The sequence below is a fragment of the Microtus pennsylvanicus genome, chromosome 19 (assembly GCF_037038515.1).
Source record: "Microtus pennsylvanicus isolate mMicPen1 chromosome 19, mMicPen1.hap1, whole genome shotgun sequence".
Taxonomy (NCBI): domain Eukaryota; kingdom Metazoa; phylum Chordata; class Mammalia; order Rodentia; family Cricetidae; genus Microtus; species Microtus pennsylvanicus.
Window position 1 is genome coordinate 23,627,705 of NC_134597.1, and position 23,218 is coordinate 23,650,922.

General features: G+C 42.4%; 1 protein-coding gene across 9 annotated transcripts in view; it reads left to right on the plus strand.

The window, feature by feature from the left end:
* The first annotated feature begins 317 nt into the window (after positions 1-317).
* The window catches only part of Nrf1 (nuclear respiratory factor 1), a 101,040-nt gene continuing 78,139 nt past the window's right edge, over positions 318-23,218 (plus strand). For 8 of the 9 annotated variants that reach the window (XM_075953852.1, XM_075953856.1, XM_075953853.1 and 5 more), the window contains exon 1: positions 318-429. The gene's annotated coding sequence lies outside the window, so the exon portion shown is untranslated. Of the gene's footprint in view, positions 430-14,694; positions 14,786-23,218 lie in introns of those variants that run through there. The other variant, XM_075953849.1, reaches the window with a different exon arrangement.

The window sequence follows — 23,218 nt, forward strand, 5'->3', positions numbered from 1 at the left end:
GGAGGTCCCAGTTCCCCGCGCCGGGGACTGAGCGGAGTCCCCTTCGGATTAGCAACCATTTTGGGCCGCATGAGACTCTCGGCTGCCGCGGCCCCGGTTCGTTCATCCAGACGCCTCCCGGCTCCAGCTAAGGCTGCACAGCGGCAAGAGAGGCCGACGAGGCGGCCGGGGGTTGCGAGAGCACCGCCGAGAGCCCCCTCCCCGGGGTCGCCAGAGCCGCGCCGGCCTCGCCATCATGGCGGTCTCCGGGCGGGGAAGCTGAGCCGTGCGTCGCGTGCGTGCCTCCTCCCTCCCCTCCCCCTCCTCGGCGGCGGCGGCGGCGGCAGAGGCGGCAGCGCTCGCCATTGCCGCTGGTGGCAGGAGGCTGCGAGGAGCCGGCGCGGTCGCAGTCTCCACGGCGCAGGCCCACGGTAGCGCAGCCGCTCTGAGGTGAGTGCCCTACCGCGCAATCTCCAGCTATTTCAGCCCCGGCGCAGCCGCAACACGCCGCCCGCCCGCCGGCCGGCCGGCCCGCCCCGCAGCCGGCACCCTGCCGCCCCCGGCTCGGGGCCTGGGCCCCTGCCGGATTCGGCCTGCCTGGGGCGGGGGACCCGGGCCCGGCCCAGCCAAACCGCCACCCCGAGGATGCGCAGGCCGCACTAGGCCCCAGGCGTCCTGGCGGGCTCGAGAGGGAGGCGGCTGCCCTCCCGAGAGCCCCAGGGTTCCGGCCTCCCCTGCCGCCTCGGGTTCTCCGGGCCGCGGCCTTCTCCGCGCCGTGGAACCCCGGGGCCTGGCCTTCCCCCACGGGCTCGGGAGCGGGCGGCCCGGGAGAGCGCGCCGGGCCCGGGAGCGGGAGGTGGGTGGGCTGCGCGGGACCGGAGCGGCGGCTCGGCTCTCGCCCCCTCGGCTCTTCCCGGGTCTCGTCCGCCGGCGGCGCGGCCGGCCGGGCGGGGCGCGGGAGTGGCTGTCTCTGGCGGGAGAAGGAGGCTGGTGACTCGGCCGGGCGACCTCCGAAGCTTCCCTCCCGCCGGGGTGGCGTGGGCTGCTTCCCCAGGTGGACTGGGGGGCGCTGAATATGGCGCGCTGCCCACCTTCCTGCAAGTTGGGATGAGGCGCCTAGGCGGCAGTTCGAGGAGGAGGGCGCAAAGTCCTTTTGTACGCAGAAATAAGGAGCGACATTGTGTTTTCCTCCACGGAGGAGATGCTCACCGAGGGGTCTGGGTTCTTCCCGGGCCTGGCGTGGTGGTTCCCGGGGTAGGAGAGCGGGGAGGCGGCGCACCCCTCGGAAAGAACGGACCTTTGCCTCGGTTAAAACTGGGTTTGAGATGGGGATTCCAGTCTTGTGCTTGATCCTGTCCCGTATCCCAGGTTTCGTGGATTCAGGGGTTTGCCATTGCATGTTTTGTAGTGATGATGTCCACTGCGGTTCTCACCTGTTGTGTCATTGCTGCTGGTCCCAAACTTGGTACGGTGCAGCTGACTGCCCACCAGAACTTGGGATTGTTAAATTATCTTAATGTTGTTAGGGCTTCAAAGGCTATCCGCTCTGACCAGTTGGAGGAGCTGTTAACAGTTCATCCCATCTTCCCAGCCATTAAAATATCGTGTACTAATTGTTTACGTTAGAGTTGGTATCGGTTGGGCTGAATTCTTTTCCCTAGGCAGAGCAAAAATTCACATTTTACTGAGTGTTTAAACGGTGTCTTTGGGTGAAAGTTAGTGGGAGTGAACCTGTCAGTTGGGACAGTGCTCTGGAGGAGAGTGGGAACGCTTTTGTCCTTCTGGGAGGAGTGGTCCTTTTCCTAGTCTTCAGCCATTCCTCTTACATTCTTTTCTCTTTGGTCTTGAACACTAAGTTATTGGATTGTTCCTCACTCAAGGGAAGAGAAGAGGGGAACATCGGAGAAACTTTTTTTTATAGGTGTGTTGGTTTTGCTTTTTTTTTTATTTATTCAGTTGTGTCCTAACTTCTTAACATTGTTTGAAAGTTCTTGACCAGTTACCCTTCCTATAAGGTAGTAAAAATATGGTTAGTTATGAGCACGAAAGGAAATATATAGTCATACTGTGTATTTACTTTTAATTTGGGTGCTGAATTGTGTGCAGATTTTTGGGGGGGGCCTTTTTTTTTTTTTTTTTCTCTTCCTCTATTTTTTGTTCTGTGCTTGGGAATCTAACCCAGGGCATTGGGCATGCAAAGAACCAGTTGCTGCTAACCTACACTGGCAGTCTTGTTTTGTTTTGTTTTTCTTTTTCCTGATAGGAGTTAGACTGTTTCTTTCAGTTGGGTACTTGATCCAAACAAAAATAAAACAATAATAAGATTATGAGTCTTTTAGCCCACCTTATTTAAAGTCTCTTGACTTCATTATAATCTCAAACTCAACATGCAGAAGGGAAAATGACTTTCTGCCTAGTAGTAAGTGGTTCATATTCTCTTTAGCCAAGACTAGCCAACTGAAGCTAGGTGTTTTCCCAAAAAATACTGTTAAAAGAACCTACAGAATTATAGAAGAAATTTTATATTTCCCTCGATATTCATATATATGTCAGTGGAATCCAAGGTTGTGTGGCTTTTTTTTTTAATTAAGGCATAATTACACACCCGTTGCTAATTTACTTAGGGAGGTGAAGGCCACTTAAGTAAATGCATGAATTGTTATTGCTGGTATACTGCAGGTTTAACCAGACCCCTGGGTTGTCTGTTCAAAGCATTTTATGTGAAACAACCACAAGCAGGTGACTTTTAAGGGAAAATTAAGGTTCTTGTGGCTTAGAATTACATTTTTATATCTTGGTTATATAGCATAGTCTTGGTCATCCTGGAACTTGTAGAGACCAGGCTGGCCTCTAAGGATCTGCCTGTCTCTACCTCAGGAGTGGATTAAAGGTGTGCACCACCATGCCCAGCTGACAGTTCTTTATTTTTGCAATAAGACATTTCAGTAAATGTTTGTTGGAATAATAGTGATGATGAACAACAATTATTGAAGTTGGATTTTGTTTCAGGACAAAAAAACCAGCATAAAAGGGCCTGTTGATTTATTTTTGTTTGGGTGGGGAAGATAATCTGTCAGTTTTAGGACACTCTCCAGGAAGTTAACCTGTCAGCCACTGTCAGGTTCTTGGACAAGTGCAGTGCACCATGCTGAAACACACTTGCTCATCCTCTCAAAGTTGGAGGCTGAGGGGGACTCTGTACTGCTGAGATGTCCTGTCTCTCCAGAAAATGAGATCTTTTACTCATTTACTCTGGGACTGTGTATAATGTTCTTCGACACACATACATACTTGCATACACGCACTTGTGTGTATACGTATATATTTTGAAAATCAGTCTCCCAAACACCAGGCTGTAGTCTTGTGAAAGGCATTTAAGGAAATGCTCTGTTACAGAATGTTAGTTATTTGTACTTTTTTGAGTTCATTAGAACATGGGAGCATTTTTTAAGCCCAAGCTTCCCAGACAATTTTCCACTATCCCTTAGTAAACTAGCAGCAGCTAAAAAGGCACGTTTTTAAGTTTCGTTCAGAGATACACTGGGGCCTGGTGGTATAGATCAATGATAGGAGTGCTTAACTTGAGCAGGGCATTGGGTTCAATCTCTAGCACAAGAAGAGTTGCTTAAACTAAGTCTAGTGGGTTGTGTGTGTGTATTATGTGTCATAGTTTCTTATTAAATTTATATATATATATATATATATGGACGTTGAGTGTGTATATGTCTGTGCATGCCTAGTGCTGGGGAAGCCAGAAGAGGGCATCACATCCCCTGGAGCTGGATTTGCGGCAGTTATGAGCCATCATGCTGATACTGGGAACCAAACTTGGGTCCTTGGGAATAGCAGTACATACTCTTTAACCCTTGAGTTACCTCTTCAGACCCCTGCTTTTATTTTTTGATTATGTGTCTGTGTGCTTAATGTATCTGTGTTTATATATGGGAATGTACATGTGAGTACAATTGCCTGTGGAGTCTAAAAGGGCGTCATCTCCTGGAGCTGTAGTTACAGGTGGTAGTGACCTACCCAGCAAGAGCGCTGTGGTCCTCTGGAAGAGCAGGCAGTGAGTGCTCTTAACCACTGAGCCATCTCCAGCCTGTTGTTTTGTTTTGTTTTAAAGATAAGAATTTGTGTATCCTTGGCTGGCCTAGAACTTGTTGTGTAGCTAAAATTGACATTGAATTTTTAATCCTTCTGCTACCACCTTCCAAATGCTGGGATTAAAGATGTGTGCTTTTCTGTGTGGTAGGCAAGCACTTTAAACATTTGAGGTACATCCTAGCCATTGGTTAATACTTGTCCATCATTATTCTAAGGTGAACAGGCTGAAGAGAAATAGGAATTGAAACAAATTACAGGCATTTTCAGATCACAGCTACACTAAACTGTTGGAAACTTAATCTTGGAACAACAGAAATGTTTTGAAGTTACTTTAATGTTATGTGGTGAAAATTTGGAAAGTGACTTTGTTTTTTGACTGCTCAAGGAAAGTAAGTTATTTGTGTGTGTGTATATATATCTTGGATTATTACCCTCCCCCGTACAGTTGAGAATTAGGTTAATGTGTTTCAACCTCTTCCTAATTTACTTGTTATCAAGACATCAAAGGCTTCATTATGTGGTCCTTGTGCCCAAGCTGTATGCATATATGTTAAGACCATTTTTTAAAGCGCCTGGTTTTACTGTTGGCAGTTGGAAGCTTTTTGGAACTTAAGAGAGTGCTGCTGCTGCTCTTGAATGTTAATGTCAGGCTGGCAGCTAAGCTACAAAGAACAAGAGGAAGTGAAGAAATGTCTCTGTGAAACATTGCTGAAAGCTGTTAAGCAGTGGACTAGAAATGGGGAGCAGGAAACACAGAGATGCATTCTTGTTTTATGTTTAAAAGAGAGTGAAGCATACCCCCCATTGAGAATTAAACTCAAGTGTGGCCTCACTTGAGAGTTTTGCTATTGTCAAACTAAATTAAAGACAGTCTGTATTTTAGACCCATTCGAGGTACAGAGTCACAAACCTTGGGCCTTATCCAGGACGGGAAAGATGAGTTCAAGTCTTCTACAACTTGTAGAAACTAAAATAGGGTAAAGAAAGTGGTGTGGGAATAGGAAGGAGTTTGTTTGGAGGAGGGACCATGACACAGGGACAACAGAAATTAGGTAAGATTTTATGTGTATTAAATAGAGTTTGAGAAGGAATGAGAGGCTAGAGGGAGGCTACAACATCAGTTGACCTGAGAAATAGCGAGTGGAATTTACTTGTACTTGAAGAATATAGAAAACGAAATTTCCACTTGGAAATTTGAGTGGGGAAGTTTGGGAAGTTGGTAATTGGCACTCATGAATAGAGATGGATTTCTGTAGGCACTCCGGGGTCATAAGGGGGTTTCAGCAGAGCGGACATTCTGGTTTTAACTTTGTGTTGCTGGTGCTGAGAGTGCCCTGCATCTCTTCAGACACAAATATATCTTGAGCTTTGAAGATTTATGATATTAGTATGCTAAATATATTCTATAAAGTTTTTAGTTCTGAAGTCCAGGGATGTATTGTAACTGTGTAACTCTGAGTCTTGAAATGACATGCAAAATTTTGTGTGTCTAATCCCTATTTCTGAGAAGGACCCAGTCTTACTTTTAGAAGATTCTTGGGGACTCTTGACACAAAAAAGTCAAGGGCCTTTTCAGTAATGTTAATGATGAAATCCAGTGATGGTTGTGTTGGCCAGTTGGCTGAAGTAAGTTCCAGGGAGGGACTTTGAGTGGGCCTCTTAAGTGAGGAGATCTGCTCTGAGGTACTTCTTAGAGATGGAGTGGGGACACTTGATGAGGGCGGGAGGAGAACCAGAGCAAAGCTAAGGGAGTTGCAGAGATTTGCCAGCTCCTTGCAGGTTTTGTTTGTTTTGTTTTGTTTTTTTTTCTAGACAGGGTTTCTCTATAGCTTTTAAACCTGTATTAGAACTGGCTTTGTGGACCAGGCTGGCCTCAAACTCAGAGATCTGCTTGCCTTTGCCTCCCAAGTGCTGGGGTTAAAGGTGTAAGCTACCACCACCTAGTTTAGCTGACATTGTTTATAGGCTGTCCTGCAGAAATATTGGTAAATATAGGAATGATGGATAGATAAATTTTGGGTAATCTTAAACAGAGAAAGCTTGTGTTGATTACTTTTGACACATAATTATACTTATTTGGGGCTGTAGTTGTATTGACTTAAATGTAAACAGTATACAATATTCTAGTCAGAGTAGTTAGCTCATTCAACATCGAAAACATTTCTTTTTTTTTAATATTTATTTATTTATTATGGATACAATATTCTGTTTGCATATATATGCCTGCTAGAAGAGGACACTAGACCTCATTACAGATGGTTGTGAGCCACCATGTGGTTGCTGGGAATCGAACTCGGGTCCTTTGGAAGAGCACACAGTGCTCTTAACCGCTGAGCCATCTCTCCAGCCCCGAAAACATTTCTTTATGTTGTAAATACTCAAAATCCTCTTTCCTATCTATTATGGTTGCTGTACTATGCAGTAGAACATAGGAACTTCAGCCTAGTTGTATTTTTGTGCCTGTTAGCCAACCTTTGTGTATCCTTTTTGCTATTGCCTTCCTTCCCTCTGGCAACCACTCTGCTTCTTACCTCTTCACATGTGGTATTTATCTTCCTGTGCCTGGCTTTTTTCACTTGTTATAACAGGTCATGCATGCTGCTCTAAAGTAGATTATTGTATGCGCTAATCTACGAGGATCCAAACTGAAGAAAGTATTTTGTAGGTTTCTTGGGGCCCCTTCCTTTTTTCTTTTGTTCTTTGTCTTTAAGTAGATGGGAAATAAAAGTCTTAGTGATCAACTTCCTATATAAAAAAGCCCACGTATCACAGAATCAACCAGGGTTTGCTAAGTAGGTGAACCATCACTGACCCAGCATCTCGGCCTACAGTGGACTTCAGTTACTAAATAGAAGGAAGAAGTGGTCCTAGTCTATCGCAAATTGTGTGACTGTTGAAAATTTACCTTTCTTTAATTCTTGGCTTTATAAAATTCTTGTAAATAAAAGTTACTTCTAAAATAAACTGAGTCTGGCATGTTAATAACTATACTTATTAGATATAAACATACATGTAATATGAATTCACTATAGAAAAGTAAAAGAAACATAACCCTACCATGTAAAGAACACTTTAATATATTTGATTTTAATTTTTTAAATTATATTTGTGTGTGGGGGGGTTAACTCAAGTCCTCAGACTTGGTGATAGGGCCTTTACCCACTGAGCCATTGCCAGCTCAGTAGATAGATTCCAGATCATTCCTAAGCATGCGTGTACACACAGTACTCGTATCACTGTATTTGACAGAGAATAATATTGTGTATACTGACCTAGATCATCTTCAGTGTATTTGACATCACCAATTTATTTTTGTTCTGAAACTTCTATTTTCTTTTTGAGACAGGATCTCTCTATGTAGTCCTGGATGTCTTAGAACTCGGAGATCCTTTGAGTTGCTGCCTCCCTCCAGTGTGCTGGGATTAAAGGCACCACTATACCAGACTTCCTGAAATATTCCTTCTCTCCCTCCCTCCCTTTCTACCTTCTATTTTTTTCCCTCTTTTTTAAGACAGGGTTTTCCTGTGTAATAGCCCTGAGTATCCTGGATCCCAATTTGAAAACTAGGCTGGCCTTGAACTCCCAGAGATCACCTGCCTTTGCCTTTCCCTCTGCTGGGTTAAAGATGTGCACCAGCACACCTAGTTCTCAGATACTCTTAATGGGACAGTAGCAAATGCTTTTGTTTAGTGGGAAATGTGTATTTGTTCTTTTCAGTACTGTTTGTCTGCTCTCTGGCCGAGGTAAGGGTGACTTGGAGTCAGGGTCAAGGTCTCTCCAGGAGGGCTCAGTAAAACTGTGCCTCCACTAACCTCAGTTTCTCTTCTGCATTGTCTTATATTGTCTACTGCCATCAAACCTGTTATCATACTAGCATACAAGACACAAGCAGTTCAGCAGCACGTCTAACAAGAGGTAAAATACAGCTTAAAGGGTTTTTGTCATGCATTGTAAAGACTTAAAGGTGGGACTGGAGAAGAGTTGCTCTTGCTTAGTAGGTGCTAAGTGCTGCACCTTAGTGGACACTGTTGAATAAATGATGTGCACTTAGACTAGGCTAAATTTATGAAAAGAATTTCTTCAATAAGTTATTTATTGCCACTTTCTAAACTTTTTTACTCTTGGAACACTAAGCATAAAACATGCATAAGCTGGATGTAGTGTGCATGCTTAAATCCCAGCACTCAGGCAGACACTGTCCACAGCACTGCCCATACATTGAACATATAGTATTGTAGATCTTTTTTGAGGGGGTGGTGGTTCAAGACAGGGTTTCACTGTGTAGTCCTGGATGCCCTGGAACTCAGTTTGTAGTCTGTGGTGGCCTTGAACTCAGATCTGCCTGCCTTCCTCTGCCTCCCAACTGCTGGAATTTAAGGTGTAAGCCACCACTGCTTGGCTAGTGCGTTATATCTGCTCTATATCTTTATTCCATTCATCTATTTTCAAATTTTAAAAATGTTTTAAGAGTTTTTGTTTAAAACCCACGTAAGCTGGGCATGGTGGCATAATCTTGTCTATATTCTGTAGTAACTTTAGTAGGATTGGAAGTTCAAGGTTAACCTGAGCTACACAGGGAGTCCAAGACCAATGTGGGCTATATGAGATTCTGCCTAAATAAATTTCATTCGGCGTATTTTAGTCTAGACCTACACAGTGTTGGGGTAATATCACTATCATCTACCTCTGCCTTCTGTCCCACTTAAAGTCCAGGGATTGTTATCTTGTAATGACAGTGCTACAGAGCTGCCTTCTGGATCTTTCCTGAAGGACCTCACAGGCACTGAGATCTATTCCCTCAGAAAACGTACATAGTGGCTTATTTACCTTTTTATTTTATTCATTCATTCATTCATTCATTCATTCATTCATTCATTTATTTTTTGCTGTTGGTAAGCAGAAAATACACCATGAACATTTACTCAAGTATTAAAAATCTTTTGACTTTAGGATTACAAGACATATAATCGTAAAATTACATACATGGATACACGTGGTTAAGAAAAGTCTGGAAAATGAAGGCGTTTGGGTAAAACCCCTGGGGAAATGAGAGAGCCTAGAGCTGAGGGTAGAAGAAACAGTAGTCAGGTTCAAGGAAACATGACTGCTACAGCGTGAGTTTTGTCTTCATCCTCAGTTTGTTGGGAATATGATTAGGTCTGTGAAGTTAGAGAAGATCCAGAGCTAGACTTGGAGGCACATGCCTGTAATTCCAGCATACATGGAGGCAAGATCGAGTGAGTGTCTTCTCAAAGTGAGAGTGTGAGATGGTCACACTTTCTATACCAGCACTTGGGAGGCACAGGCTGACAGATCTCTTCAGAGTTCAAGGCCAGCCTGGTCTGCAAAGCAAGTTCCAGGATAACATGGGCTACACAGAGAAACCCTGCCTTGAAAAACAAAACAAAAAGTTTTCCATTTCTTTTTGAGCATATTCAGTGACAGTCTAACTATTGCCTGCCAGAAGTTCAGCTACTCTTTGAGACCTTGAGGTGGCTAGAAATTTAAATTCAGGCTTGGGATGGTAAAACCACTTGACAGGCAAGCCCAATGATCCATGTTTAATTCCCAGGGCCCACATAAGAAAGTTGTATGCTACGGTGTGCATCTGTAATCTTGGTACTTCTACCAAGCATATTCCTGCCCAGACGCTCACACAAAAATACTTCTTAAAAAAGATGTATTTATGGGTGCTTTACTTGAATGTATGTTTGCGTTCCAGAAGAGGACATCAATCCCATTATAGACAGTTATGAGCCACTGTGTGGTTGTTGGGTATTGAATTTGGGACCTCTGGAAGAACAGCCAGTGCCTTTAGCTGCTGAGCCATCTCTCCACCCCCATATACAAATATATTAATGTACACATGCATGTGTGTATGTGTATGTTTTTCAAGATGGTACAAAGGTATTTTTTAATCTTTTTTTAAAATGATATATTTTTTGCTTTATGTGTATTGCTATTTTGCCTTCATGTATATCTGTGTGAGGGCATTGGATCCCCTGGAGGTAGAGTTACAGGCAGTTGTAAGATGCCATGTGGGTGCTGGAAATTGAACCCAAGTCCTCTGGAAGAATAGCCAGTGCTCTTAACTGCTGAGGCATCTCTCCAGCTCCAAAAATATTTTTAAAGAAAATATAATTCCAACTGAAATTGTACCTTGGAACTTTTTTCTGTGGATCTTTTGTTCTCTAGGGTTTCCAAAAACAACTCTAACTTACATTTTTTGGGGGGGGGTGTTTCGAGACAGGGTTTCTCTGTAGCTACGGAGCCTGTCCTGGAACTAGCTCTTGTAGACCAGGCTGGTCTTGAACTCACAAAGATCCGCCTCTCTCTGCCTCCCGAGTGCTGGGATTAAAGGCGTGCGCCACCACCGCCAGGCTTCTAACTTACATTTTGTTACAATAGTGTCTCCATTCTAGTTCAGATATCCTATGTCTTGTAACCTTCCTGGGAAGAAAAGCAGTTAGTTAGAAAGTAAAGTTGTTAAGGAAGGGCTGTAGTACTCCGTGAGGACTGTCATCAAATTGATAAAAGCTTAGTGCTTTCAAAGAAATGTATCTCTTAGCTCCAGAGAGATGAGTGAGTGGGTAAACTGACCGTGGCATTAGCTTAGGAGCAAAAGTTGGGGTACTCTGCTCATATAGCAGCTGGGCAGGGGGCAGAAGTGGATTCCTAGGGTAAACTGGCTGGTGAGACTAGTTGGAACTGACCAGCTCTGGGTGTGGCAAGAGACCCTGTGTCAGTGAAGTGGAGCTCCATTGAGGAAGACACCTGGCATCGGCTGGACTGTCATGCATGTACCCATCATGCATGCATATCTGGACACTTGCAACTACATACATACCACACACAGACAAATCATTGAGCATTGTAAAAAGCTTTTGTTTAATGTGGGTTGTATTTTTGATATTCGCCAATGTTAAATACTAAAATGGGTATTTTAAAAATGTTAATTTAAAACTACAAATAGCATACAGCATGTTGAAATATTTTTTTATTTCTTTGGTTTAAAGTATAAGGATATATCTCCATCAGATCACACATACACACACACCACAAATTGGGTATTTAAGAGCCTTTTTAGGTGCTTGTGGATATTATTTTCTTAGATATTAAACCCAAACTGCGTAACATTAGCTTCTTGAACATGAGGTATAAAGTAGAATACAAACTCATTTAAAATCTATGGATTGTCAGACACTTTGGATGCATGTTTGCTGTGACAGCCTGACTTGTCTCGCTGCCTACATTTCCTAGGCTCATGTGATGCCTCTGTGTCCCTCTGGCTGGACCTGTCACCACGCCTAGCCAGAATGAGTCTTTCAACTCAAGAATGATCTTGTGGTATCTGACAAGAGAAATTTGGAAAATAGTTTGCTGAGTTATGCAGATCTTGTGAGTATTGACACAAGCATTTATTAATAACTCCATTATTTAATTAGAAAAGACTTTTAAGTAATGAAAAGTTATCAGGCTTACTGGAGCAGATAGAAAATTTTCCAAAATTCTGACTATCACTTGTATATCTGATACTTCAAGTGATACAGATATCTCAACAACTTTAAGTTGTTGAGAAAAATCCTGTGCAGGACTTAATGTCATATAGTTTGTTGGCCATTTTATCAATGAAAAGTGATAATTGGGAGAAAAATGTTACTAATTTAGTTTGCAACTCAAACCATGCCTCACCATGCTTTGGTGACCTGTGACTGCTGTCAAAAGGTCAGAAATACTTGGTGCATACTTTCCATTTGTGGAGCGGAAGCTTGGAACTTAGAGTATTTGGAACCGAGTAGAGTGGTTCACCCCTGTTGTGTGTGTTAACCCAGTACTCAGGAGGCTAAGACAGTAGGATTATCATGAGTTCAAGGCCTACATAGTGGGGACTACATACATCAGGGACTGTCTCAAAAACCCAAAGAAAGATGGTGTGTTGACATTTAATCCCAGCACTCAGGAGGCAATGGCAGATTATCTGTGAGTTCAAGGCCAGCCTTGTTTGCATTTGAAGTTCCAGATCTGCCAGGGCTACATAGTGGAACCCTATCCCTCCAAAGCAAAAAAATTTTGCTCTTTCATCAAGTGCATGCTTAAGTTAAATAAACCTCTTCTTACTGTGAGCAGATGAAAATGAAGATTATAATGGCTACTGTGGCACTGTTGCATTGAATTGTTCTGTTGGTACTTTTACCCCACCATTGCTCCTACATCTTGAATGTTAATTCAAACAGTGGTGGGGGGGGGGGTGTTGAGCATCTTAGTTGCCATGCAAGGTTTTTTTTTTTAATTATTTATTTACTATGTATAGTGTTCTGCCTGCATGCCAGAAGAGGGCACCAGATTTCATTTAGATAGTTGTGGGTGCTGAGAAGTGATCTCAGATCCTCTGGAAGAGCAGCCAGTGCTCTTAACCCCTGAGCCATCTCTCCAGCCCCATGGAAGTAGTTTTAACACCATTGATTCCTTGAAAGAGTCTCCGGTTCCATGGTCACTTACAGACTGATCCTGAACTTTATGCACAGAAAATATGGTATGGACATTAATGAACTCGATATGCTAGCATTTAAACAGGACAAAGCTCACTGAGTACAGTTTTGTGGGCAGCCTTATATCCATCCAGGCAGCCTGATTGGAGAGCGGAGTTTCTGCTGCTGCTATGACAGCAGAGTGAGCAAACAGAGTGTAGATTGTATGTCTCCATGCCTCCGACCATGACAGATACAGTTTGAAAATTTTTCACTGCCAACATTTCAAGCCTTGTTAAGGTTCTATTAATGGTTCTATTTTTTGTCTAGTTTGGTAAGGTGGGGTGCCCCTTGTAAATGGAGGCTACTCTTTTGTTTTCCAGTGCCAGATGTAGCTATAAATATTCTCCATCCTGCTGGTCCCCCCTGGATTCTGCAGCCGTTTATGAAATAAACATTTTGAGGATTAACATTAATTACATATTCTTTGGCCTACTTATAGGCTCAGGTACATTCCTAGCTAGCTCTTACATCTAAAATTAACCCATTTCTGTTATTTTATATTTTACCACAAGGCTTGTGGTTTGTTGCCTCTTGCTTCTTAGACGGCTACATGGCTTCTGCCTGACTTTGCCTTCTTCTTCCTGCATTCAATTTAGTTTTCCCACCTACATATATTCTGCCCTGCCATAGGCCAAACCTGTTTCTTTATTAACCAATGGTAATCAAGCATTCATAGCATACAGAGGGGAATCCCATGACAGCTCATCAAGTAGGATGGAGCTGATCAAAAAAGCAAACACCAGTTTGAAGTTCACAATAAAGGTCATTATTGTGTTGATTTGTTAAAGTCTGTTGATAAGGGACCACAGAAGGTGAAATGTGAGCGTTAGTACACAGTGCTGCTGCTTTCTGGTTTTCTAAACAATCCCTCCTTTCATTGTTGTTGGGGGAGTTAGTTTTAGGGAACATTGTTTACTATAAATCTTTATGTTCTTTGGATTTAAGCTATTTCTGAAGAGGGGCTATAATTTAGTGATGGAGTGCTTACCTAGTGTTTGCAGGCCCTGGCAGTCCTCACTCAGAAAAAAGCACTTGGAAGGAGGGAATTAGAACAAAGTATAGTATGTGTCAAGATGCCTCCATGGAGCTCATTACTCTGTGTTTACCTACAAAATTAATTATAAGGTGCCGGGCGGTAGTGGTGCATGTCTTTAATCCCAGCACTCAGGAGGCAGAGGCAGGCTGATCAGGCCAGCCTGGTCAACAAGAGATAGTTCTAGGACAGCTAGGACTGTTACATAGAGAAAAACTTGTCTCATAAAAAAAAATTATTTTAAGAAAGAATCTGGGAGGGGGCTGGAGAGATGGCTCAGAGGTTAAGAGCATTGCCTGCTCTTCCAAAGGTCCTGAGTTCAATTCCCAGCAACCACATGGTGGCTCACAACCATCTGTAATGGGGTCTGGTGCCCTCTTCTGGCCAGCAGGCATACACACAGACAGAATATTGTATACAAAAACACCTAAAAAAAGGGGAGGGGGGGCGGGCGGTGGTGGCGCATGCCTTTAATCTCAGCACTCCGGAGGCAGAGGCAGGTGGATCTCTGGGAGTTTGAGGCCAGCCTGGTCTACAACAGCTAGTTCCAGGACAGGCACCGAAGCTACAGAGAAACCCTGTCTCGAAAAACCAACCCCCCCCCCCCAAAAAAAAGAAAGAAAGAAAGAATGAATCTGGGAGACTGGAGAGATGACTCAGCATTTAAGAACATTGGCTGTTCTTCTAGAGTACCTGGTTCAATTCCCAGCACCCACATGGTAGCTCACAATTGTCTGTGACTCCAGTTCCAGGGGATCTGACATGCTCACATAGACATACATGTAAGTAAAATATCAGTGAACAAAAAGGAAGAAAGATTACATAGGATAAATTTTATTTCATCCTCATAAAAATTGAGTAAAGACATTGCTTCAAAACAGGGACTGTTGATTTATTCTCTTAATAGAAATTAATGAAGGGATTGGCTATTGCAAATATTTCTTAAAGTAAGATTTACTTATTTTATATATAGGGAGGCCTTATCTTCATATACATCTGTCTGCACATCAGAAGAGGTCATCTGTTCCCATAAGACTACAGTTACACATGGTTGTGCTGCTGGGAATTGAACTCAGGACCTCTGAAAGAGCAGCCAGTGCTGTGCTCTTACTGCTGAGCCATCTCTTCAGCCCCCTGAGTAAGAGTTTTATATTACAAAATAGTAGTGCCAATAAGATGACTCAGCGGGTGAAAGCACGTGGAAGGAGAGAACTGACTTCTAAAGTTGTCCTCTGACCTCCACGTGTGTGCTGAGGCACATTCTGAACTTAGAACACATCACACACATATACACTGTAATAAAAATAAAATTGTGCACACTTGTGTGTGTGCATGTGTGCGGTAAGAGACAGAGCGACTGAGCGCTGGGCATGGTGGCTTACCTGTAATCTCTGCACTTGGGAGGTGGAGGCAATAGGACCAGGAATTCAAGATCATCCTTAGCTTAAGTCCAAACCTCTCCTGGGGTACATGAGGCCCTGTCTTACCCAAGGGGAGGAAAATCAGTTTAAAAGTATATATCATAACTTGATGAAACTGATACAGTATTTGAGCTGGTTTATGAGAGGCATTTTTATGTGCTATTGTAATTTTGCTTAATCCTTATTCAGAAAGTTAAGGGAGATTATAGCAGGAAACCTGGAAAGATCTTTGAATATTTCTGAGTTTTCCTCAGAACTTGAGTTTTAGAGGAAAACCTATTTATTATTTTCTTGGTTTCTACCTGGTTTCTGTAGAATATATAAGATAAACTAAAACCACCTAGTAACCAGGAACACAATACTGATTCTACTTTAATAGAATTAGCTTAACTACAAAAGTAAAATGAATAATCCCAAGAAATCCCTGATGTCATTTGTGTGAGCACTTCTTATTAGATAGTGAATAAAAATCTTACATCCATATAAACTACCAGATCTGTATAGTATTAAATAATTTACCCGTTCACTGTGGGATACCTTTGTGCTCAAGAGACTATTCCTTTTTTCTTATCGTTGGTGTTTTCCGCAAAGGACAGAGTGATAAGAAGACATCCTGTCCACTTTTAGTATGAGAGCCTTCATCCACCTGCCTGCATTTTTATCATCTCCGTCACTTAAATAACGCATTCCTCTGTTTTGGTTTTAGGTGGCTGTTGTGGTCTTTATTTCTGTAGGGATGAGTGTTAAAATCAAAGGTGGAAATAATGGTAAATCTAAAACATCCTGTTTTCCCTCCCCCACCCTTACCTTTAGTACTGTTTATGTGTGTCTGAGCATATGCACACTTGGCCAGTGCTTTTACTGCTGGCCTATCTTTAGCCTCCATCCCCCATTTTATTATTACTACTATTACCAAGGGGGAGTCATGTGTGCTACAGTGTCTGTGTGAAGGTCAGAGGACAACTTCGTGGGTTCTGGGATTGACTCTGGTTGCATGGCTTGCTGGACAACTGCCTTTACCCACTGTGCCATATTGCTTGCCATCTGTTCCCCACTTTTACCCCGTCTCAAGACAAAGGAAAATCATAAAGGATAGTAAGTTGATTTTCTTCCTTGCTGCACTCTCCCCCTCCACCCACCCCCAAGGTCTGACTAACATGGAATTCACTATATTGATCCTCCTCCTTCAGCCTGCAAGAGCAAAGATTACAGGCAGAAACCAAGACGCCCAGCTAAAAATCCTAAGGGTGTGTATAGTTTTTTTTGTTTGTTTGTTTTAAAGCATGCTGGGACCTTAAACACTAGTTCAAAAGATAAAGATTTGTAAATCTACCGTCCTAATGTATTGGTATTTTCCTTTGTTTACCCACTTTGTGTGTGTGTTCTTTTGTGCCTTTTAATGCCAAAGGGGTCTGATTTTTTGGGATTACATAAAATTGGAAAGTAGTCACATAAAGTTGTAATCTAATTTTAGTTGAAAAGAGACAGAAAATGAAGGAGTATTCCATATGAGACATGCCTAGGAAATTTATTGTACCAAATATTTACAGTGTATTACTATAGAGAGACATCATTTAATAACATCTACGGAATCTTATATTGTGTAGCATATTTTAAAAATCCTGTTGGGGTGCTGGGAGGTGACTAAATGGGTAAAGCTATTCGCCACACCAGCCTGACCTGAGTTCAGTTCCCAGAACCCACATAAAAACCAGATATGGTGATACATACACATCCATCGTCCCAGCACTTGTCTGGGAGGTAGAGATAGGAGAAACCCCTGGAATCTTGCTGGCCAACCAGCCTAAAACATATATCAGTATGGGCTCAAACAATGAGATCCCTTGACCCAGGGAAAAGGAGAGAACCAGCTCCCTTAAAGTTGTTTTCTGTGGGGGGGCTGGAGAAATGGCTCAGCGGTTAAGAGCACTGACTGCTCTTCTAGAGGACCCGGGTTCAATTCCCAGCACCCACATGGCAGCTCACAACTGTCTGAAAATCCAGTTCCAGGGGATCTGACACCTTCACACCAATGCACATAAAATAAAGATAAATAAATCATAAAAAATTTAAAAAAAAAGTTGTTTTCTGTGCTAGGGTGTGCATGCCTACATTTATACACACACTTCAAATAAGCCACACATTTCTAAAACTTTACAAGATTTTTCTAGTAAACATATTTACCAGATTGATGATACTTAACCTTTTAAATATTAAGTGCTATTTTAGTTTTATATTGATTGATTCATTTTTTGAGACAGGGTTTTCTGTATAACAGTTCTAGCTGTACTGGAACTAGCTCTTGTAGCCCAGGCAGGTCTCAAAGTCACAGAAGTCTGCCTGCCTCTGTCTCCTGAGTGCTGAACTCAGAGGTGTGGCCCATATGTCTGGCTGTCTTAAGGGTTTTTGTTTTATTTTTTTGCTTGTTTTTTGGGAAACCCCAAAAATGAAACATTAGAGAATTTTCTTAACCAGAGGACTATAAATTGCTTATAATTTTGGCCGCTTGAGGTCACTGTGGAAAGCAAAATACTGCTCTGTATTGGGATTTTCTTCAGCTGGGTGCCTTTGTGCTATTTGTCTTGTGCACCTTTAGTTAGATTTGTATCAGAGAGGAGGAGGAACACAGTGCAGAGCCTGCAGAGCCTCTCCCTGACGGCTGTGGTGGGAAAGCTGCCAGCAGCCATGCATATTTATTTATTTATTTATTTTGGTTTTTCAAGACAGGGTTTCTCTAGCTTTGGAGCCTGTCCTGGCACTCGCTCTGTAGACCAGACTGGCCTCGAACTCACAGAGATCCGCCTGCCCCTGCCTCCCAAGTGCTGGGATTTTTTTAGGCGTGCGCCACCACCGCCTGGCCCCCTTGCCTCTTTAATGGAGAAATGGGATCCACTATCTCCTGTCAGTCAGTCTATACATTCACATAGATTCAGCACTAGGAATACATTTATAGTGTTTTGTTGTAACATACTGTGGACATTATTTATGAATAAAGCTACTTTTCCTTCAGGACTTGTGTGGTATTCCTGTGTGCCGGCAGAGCTGTATCCTGCCTCACACGAGGCATGGCGATGACTGTACACTGCCGTACCCACTGTTTCTGCACTATTCCTCTCTTGTAGAGTGGTAGCTTGGCAGCCAGGCTTGTGCTCAACACTTTTATTCTGGATATTTCTTGTTTTTTGTTTTTTTTTTTTTTCGAGACAGGGTTTCTCTGTAGCTTTGGAGCCTGTCCTGGAACTAGCCCTGTAGACCAGGCTGGTCTCGAACTCACAGAGATCCGCCTGCCTCTGCCTCCCGAGTGCTGGGATTAAAGGCGTGCGCCACCACCGCCCGGCAATTCTGGATATTTCTACAGTGAGAAAGGGAGCTGCCTTGTTTTGACCCAGATGAGCTTGGTTCTAAGAGACGAGGAAAGTTGGACGAGCAGCTTTGGTGGGTTGATAGCCAGCTGCCTGGCCCTCTGTGACCGGGACCAAGAGATTAATGACACCTGGTGCCTCTCCCTCCTGTGGTAAAGTGTATCAGAGATCACATCAGGAAATAGCAGTGAGGGCTGGAGAGACGGCTCTGTGGTTAGAAGCACTGTCTGCTCTTCCAAAGGTCCTGAGTTCAATTCCCAGCAACCACATGGTGGCTCACAACCATCTATAATGAGATCTGGTGCCCTCTTCTGGCCTGCAGACATACACACAGACAGAATACTGTATACATAATAAATAAATAAATATTTAAAAAAAAGAAATAGCAGTGAGAAGAGTATTTCATTCTTCTAATTTTCACCTTCTCTTGTCTAAGGCAGATTAAAATGCTTAATCTGAATGGCTGCATACTTTTACTTATGAGGATTTTTTTTAATTGATTCTGTGTAAACAGTGTGTAGGCAGTTTAGGTTTCTTTAAAATCTGGGGTAACATTTTAGAAATTTATACCCTTTTAGATTTACGGATCTCTCTTACAGGTTAAACCAAGCCCACAATGGCGATGTTAATTTTAATTTTAGGTGGAGTTGTTTTAGTTTTTTCTTTCTTTTTTTTCTTTCTTTTTTTGTTGTTGTTTTGAGACAGGCTTTCTCTGTGTAGCTCTGGGCTGTCCTAGAACTTGTAGACCAGACTGGCCTTAAACTCACAGAGATCTGCCTGTCTCTGCCTCCCAAGTGCTGAGATTAAAGGCGTGCGCCACCACCGCCCGTGTTTTAGTTTTATAATCAGCCACTTTCTAAATTTCATTGCCCTTACTCTTGAAGCCTGCTGTTTTATTTTCTTTATCTTTCAGAAATCTAATGTGAGTTTTTCTTTATACTGCTGTTTTTTGTCTTGATTTTTATGGTATACTAAATTTATTTTTTAAGTAATTCTAGATAGATTAGTGAATTACAAAGTAAAGATGAAAACTCAATATGTTGACCTGCTGGTCCTTGAAATCAAATAGTTCTACCTGCTTCTATTCTCCTGGTGCTGGGATTAAAGGGGTTGTCTACAAGACCCTGCAGAAATTTCTCTCTTTTTTTTTTTAAAATGAATTCTCTGTCTGCACATACACACATATGCCAGTAGAGGGCATCTGTTCCCATTATAGACTGTGAGCCACCATGTAGTTGCTGGGAATTGAACTCAGGACCTTTGGAAGAGCAGACAGTGCTCCTAACCACAGAGCCATCTCTCCAGCTGAAATTTTAACTTTTGATCAACCAGAAAAGTTCATATTTACATTTCTGATACTGTTTGGAGTTCTTGAAAACATTTTTGTTTTATGTCATTCGGAAAGGTTTGTTTTATTATTAAGTAACAAAATCGGTACTGTTTATCTGCCTTAACTTCTATGTGTTTTCTTCAAGTAATTTAGGTAGTTCTATTTCATATCCATGTAACAAATGAGTTTGAGGGATTGACGGTTTTCTATACTTAATTGTGTGTTTTCTTTCATACTTTTCACAATTGCGTTTTTCATTTATTACTGCATAAATTGATACCTTCCTCTGGACATGGTGGCTCACATCTGTAATTCCAGCAATCATGGTGCAGAGATGGAGAATCTACACACGCTTGAGGCCAACCTGGTATACACTGGCAAGTTCCAGCCCAACCCAGGGCTACACAGTGAGACTGCATAAGGAGAGCAGCAGAGAAGTAATGTTTCCAGTGTGATTTACAGCGAACCTTCTCGGGCGTCTTTCTTTCCCTAAAGTGTAGCATGGCAGCAATGCTCCCTGTGCTGTCCTGGGTGTGAGGCAGCTGTGCTGGGGTACACCAGTAGTGCCTGTACTTGGAAGGTGGACATGAGAAGACCCTGAGCTTGAGGTCAGCCCATAGTATAATAGCAAGATTTCATCTCAAAAAATCAAAAAGATCACTTAAGAAAGAAATTATTGATATTTAGACATCCGAACTCAATTTCATATTGTTTAGTGTAATTAAAATATGAAACTGTCTTATAAACCTCAAAGAGTTTTACACATATTGCCAAGATACAGATTGTTTCTGGCATTTTCTGTTTGCCCCAGAGCAGTTAGTTTGCCTCATTTGTCTTTTGGGGGTGTGTAGTTTTTGAGACAGGGTCTCATGATACCCAAGTTGGCCTTGTCTCCCTATGTATCTGAGGATAACTTTAAATTTATGATTCTCCTGCCTCCACCTGCTGAGCACTGGGATCGCAAGTGTATGCTACTATGATAGATTTGTGCGGTTTTAGGGAATGTTGAGCCCAGGACTTTTTGCTGCTAGGCAAGTATGGCCAACTGAGCCCCACCTCCAGCCTGGACTGTCCTATTAGCATTCATCAAGAAGAATATTTAAGTCAGGAATCCCAGCATTCCAGAAATGGAGGCAGGAGGGCTACATAGCAAAACCTTCTTTGAAAAAGAAAATTTGACAAAAATCATAAACAGATCCAAAACGTTTATAAACTATCATTGTGATGCTGCTGCCTTTGAAAAAGTTAACAAGTGGTTTTTCTGTAATCAATTTGCCAAGAAATTAATGGTCTTGGGTAATAAATGTTGGTAATACTTTGAAAAATATACGTGCAATTCTCTCTCTCATCTAAAAATTTTCTTAATTTTTTATGTACGAAGATAATGATTTCTTTCACTGGTAGATAGTCTTGAATAAGCCATACAAGGAAGGTCACTCAGTCCCATGTAATGAATGACACCAACGTCTTTCCGGCATATGTTCAACCCTCTCCCACATCAGAGCATGTCAAGTGAAACTTCCACCTGGTGACTCAGTACAGCTGTGGGTGACCCTCTTGCCTTCAGCTGGCCAATGAGGGAAAAAGACAACTCTTAATTATAGTGTTCAAAATGGGAACAGAAGTAAATTTTTTCTCAGTGTTGTTTATAAAAGGGCCAACAACTGACATTCTGCTCAATGTTTCCCTTTAGAAGTTGGCATCTCAGCTGATAAAAAAATGACTATTGAGTTCTTCCAATTACCAAACCAAACCTTGGGATTTTGGGGACTGCAGGTGTGCTTGACTCTGTGGTAGAAAACTTACTTAGCATGGACAGGACTCCTGGTTTCAATTCCCATCACTGAAGAAACAAAAAGTATTTCAAAAATAGAAACAGCATGGAAATAAATTTAAAAAAAAAAAACCACTTTTGATTGCTCTTCCACTCTTTCATCAGATCATCAGGAAATCTTGGCGGCTCTGCCCTCAAAGCGTGTGACATCTGATACTTCTCCCCACCCGCTGCTGCTCCCTTACACGTCACCACAGCGCTCATCTAGAAACACAAATTTCAAAATTAGATCTTGCTACCTAGTTTTATGTCAACATAATAAAACTAAAGTTATCTGAGAGGAGGGACCCTCAATTGAGAAAGCGCCTCCATAAGGTTGGGCTGTAGGCAAGCCCGTAGCACATTTTCTTAATTAGTGATCAATGTGGGGAGGGTCCAGCCCATTGTGGGAGGATCCAACCCTGGGCTGGCAGGCCTGGGTTCTATAAGAAAGTGTGCTGAACAAGCCATTCACATCAAGCCAGTAGGCAGTTTCCCTCTATGACCTCTGCATCAGGTTCCTGCCCTGATGTCCTTCACTAATGAAGAGCCATGTGAAGTGTAGGCAGAATAAGCACTTTCCTCTCCAGCTTGCTTTTTGGTCATCGTGTTTTGTTGCAGCAATAGAAACCCTAGCTAAGACATAGATCATAACCCACCTGATCAAAATTTTCCAAAGACTTTCCTTCTTGCTCTGAGTAAAAGCTAAGGATCTTACCTAGCCCACAAGGCCATGCATTTGTTGTTGTTGTCTTGTTTTGTTTTGTTTTTCAAGACAGGGTTTCTCAATAGCAATAGGACAGAATTTGGGTCCTCTGCAAGAGCAGTATGCACTCTTGACTGTTGAGCCATGTGTCCAGCCCCTCTTCTCATCTTATTTTATATTCATAAAATTCATATTTTATATTCTTATTTTATAGTCATAATAAGTGCTATTATATTATAAATTGAAAATAGTCTTGAAACCTCGTAATAGAAATTTCTCTTTACTTTCTTTAGAACAGAAAGAAATTTTTTTTTAAAGTACCACTGAGTAGTCAGAATACCTACGGGTTAGTTTGCACAGTGAAATAGACTCCCAGTCTTCAGCCCCCCCCAGCTGAATCCATTGATTGTACTCCAAAGGGTATGCATACCATTTCTTCCGCTCAGAGGCTACCATTCTGGGTCCCACTGCTTCCCCCAAAACATCTCTTCCATATCCATTTCAGAGCGCTTTCCTGCCAGTGTGAAATCTAAACTCCTTTGCAAGGCCTATGATTCTGTCTATCTTTCTTTTCTTCTCCCCCCGCCCAAATTTTCACTGTGCTGCAGTCACGTAGATCTCCTTTTGCTAAGCCCATGTGAGAAGACAAGTTTTTCAAGTATTCAGTATGCATATTTTTTCCTTTTCGTTTGTTTGTTTGTTTATTTATTATGTATACAATATTCTGTCTGTGTTTATGCCTTCAGGCCAGAAGAGGGCACCAGACCCCATTACAGATGGTTGTGAGCCACCATGTGGTTGCTGGGAATTGAACTCAGGACCTTTGGAAGAGCAGGCAATGCTCTTAACCTCTGAGCCATCTCTCCACCCTCAGTATACATATTTTAAGTCGGTGGTTTGTAACTGTTTTTATGTTAGTTTTTGTTCATTGTTCTTAAA